This window comes from Penaeus vannamei, unplaced genomic scaffold (assembly GCF_042767895.1).
Source record: "Penaeus vannamei isolate JL-2024 unplaced genomic scaffold, ASM4276789v1 unanchor3550, whole genome shotgun sequence".
Classification (NCBI taxonomy): Eukaryota; Metazoa; Arthropoda; class Malacostraca; order Decapoda; family Penaeidae; genus Penaeus; species Penaeus vannamei.
The window spans coordinates 1-2,959 of record NW_027216532.1 but is presented as its reverse complement, the minus strand read 5'-3'; the positions used below and the strand labels follow the sequence as shown (position 1 = coordinate 2,959).

Below are 2,959 nucleotides of genomic sequence, written 5' to 3'. Positions count from 1 at the left end.
TGGGGAGAATTCTCAAACACTAAGCAATTATCCCCTCCCCTCTAATTGTGGAAGTTGTCAGTATTGATGTATGTTTTTTTTACAAAGGGTTAGGGTGGAGGAATTAGTGTGGGTTGATTGACTGTGCTCAGTACCAATGGGAACTCAGAGAAGAGGAAATAGTCAAGTGTGCATCCACCTAATTTTGTCACTATTATACAGTTAATGTATGCAATTGACAGCTCAGTTTGCATCTAATGTATGCAGCTAAATTTTTGCTGTATGATTTGTTCCGACATTCATTTAGCATAAAGTACACTGCATATGGGATTGATTGTTAGATGAATGCTAAGATGATTTTAGATTGGTAATATAGTTGTTGCAGATATAGGGTAAAAGTTTTGGTTTTTAAGATTAATTAAAGCAAGAATGGGACCTACCTTTTATCAGCATAACCAGGTTTATTACAAGTGCTTACATTAGGACGAGATAATTCAAGGTAATACAGTAAATTTTATGCAGGGCTTAACAAAAGATCAACCTATAGGAAAACAATTGCAGGAAAATGAACACATTCTCCATTTCTTTTTCAGGCCGCAGTGTAGCCTATGCACAGGAGGATGAGGTTGATGGAGAAGAGGATGACATCATTGATGATGAAGAGGTTAATGTTGATGATGGGACAGAATCGGAAGTAGAACAAGTTGATGGAACGGAAGAGGAAGAGGAGGAAGAAGAAATGACTGCCAAGGGATCCCCAGATGCTGACACCATCATCTACTTCACCAAGCCTGTGGGCACTGGCTCAGGTCAGTGTGAAAGTATATGGTTTCAATATACCTGAAGGAGGGCTGTGTGGACAGCAATGAGGGCTGTAGCTCCTCTAGGTTTCAAAATTTCTATTGTATATAGTGAGGTATTATAGTATTTTTCTGATCTTCATTTCCCCAGTTCTCCTGTCTGTTTCTCCCGATTTTTTTTTCATGTTTTCCTCATCACATGGTTTCTTGTCTTTTCTTCTTTATGATTTTTCTCCTTCCTTCCCCTCCTTCCCCATTTTACTTCCCCTTCCAGCTGTCATTAAATAGGCTAATATTCTTGTTTTTACAGACCTGCCAGCTGGTAAGCTTGTAGAGTTCCTGGTGGGCTTCACAAACAATGGGGACAAAGACTTCATCTTGGATGCCATTGATGCCTCCTTCCGTTACCCTATGGACTTCAACTTTTACATCCAGAACTTTACCGCCATCCCCTACAACCGTGCTGTTAAACCACGTCAGGAGGCCACAGTTATGTACTCCTTCTACCCTGCTGAAGCCTTTGCTGGTCGTCCCCTTGGCTTAACTGTCAACCTTGCTTACCATGATGCTGTGAGTTTGATATGGCTTTTCCCCATGGATGATATAACCCTTATCGGATTAATGTTGTTTGGATAGCAGATGTTTGAAATTATGATGTAAAGTTTGTGATTGTTGGAAGCAGTAATTATAGTATGGAATATTGTTTTTTGCTACATTGATTAATTACAAGAGAATACATCCTTTTCTCACTTGTTTTATCAGTTGTACTTTCTCAAAAAACTTTTAATGTAGCAAAAAGGCTCTGTAGCCTTTGAAACTATTTTAACTCAATAAGTTTCTTTATTTTTTTTTCTTTACAAATCAGGATGGCAATGTGTTTGTTGATCCAGTGTTCAACCAGACTGTGAACATTGTTGAGGTCGATGGGGGAAATGGATGGAGAAACCTTCTTCCTATACATCTTCATGCTTGCCTTTGCTGTACTGCTGCTTGTGGCTGGCCATCACTTTCTCTCCTCATTCGGTCGCAGGCGAGGTGGCAAGAGGCACACCGTTGAAATGGGTACCAAGAAGAGCAACAGTGTTGACTATGACTGGCTACCCAAGGAACCCCTCAGTGAGATCAGTGAGTTTGATGTTTTTTGTGCAGGTGAAAGTTGTGATGAAATACAAAGGCATTCTCCTTGCACGCGGGATGAAATGATATTTTTTATTTTGCATATTTGTATATCCAATGTACATTTACTCATTTGTGTCCAATCTGTGTTGCAGAGAAGAGTCCACGTCAGTCTCCCAGGCAGCGGAAGGCAGCCCGTGAAACTAATTCTAAGTAAACCTATGGAGTTGACCTCAAAGGACACCCAAGTAGCTGTCCTAGAGGAAAATCCTGATGAACAGCAGAGTTACCATCATTCGTGCTGTGAGATGAGTGGAAGAAAGCACCCACTGGAGGTGGAGAGCCCAGGTGATTATCCACTTTGGGTCATGATTAATCTTGACCAGGAATTGTGGCTCCTATTGATGAAATGTTTTTTTTCGTCTGACAATCAAAACTTTGTCTGTGTCTGGCCACCAGAAACACTGAGGAACAACTTTAAGCAAGATGACTTATGTATTACTATACTAATAGCCCCCAGAGTTATCTTCAGGTAAGGTGACTAACAATGGGAAAGGTCCACATTAACACTGTGTTGTTAGATGCCATATCAAAAGATTCCTTTGGGGGCAGAATTTCAGCATTCTTTGGTTGTGGATGTTTGCTGTAAAAGGAAAATCGAATTAATGTCTTTGTTGCTATTTATGTATGAAATAATCAAATGGACCAATAAAGCTTGCTGAATCAGTGTTCATTGTGATTTTTTTTAAACCATTATATTCATAGTTTCTCTCCCCCCAATCCCTTCCCCGTTGTTGTCGTGGGGGGGCTTAGGAGACAGACTGAGATCCAATGTGGGAGATCTCCCCCATCTTGGATCTCAGCCCTTGCCTGAACTTATTTTGCACGGTCTTTTTCTCCTTCTTTCTCTCTTATCTTCGCCAACCCTTCCCCTATCAAACTAAGATGTAAGAGCCGTGTTGAAAGGATGAAAGGCTGACCTCGTGCCAGCCATGAACGGTCTCAGGGAGCCATGGGCACGGTATTCCTTGATAAATAATTTAGACCTTACCACTTACAGGGAC

General features: G+C 40.9%; 1 pseudogene; it reads left to right on the top strand.

Moving 5' to 3' along the window:
- The first annotated feature begins 529 nt into the window (after positions 1–529).
- Positions 530–2,628, top strand: LOC138861254 (translocon-associated protein subunit alpha-like; annotated as a pseudogene).
- The last annotated feature ends 331 nt before the right edge of the window (positions 2,629–2,959 follow it).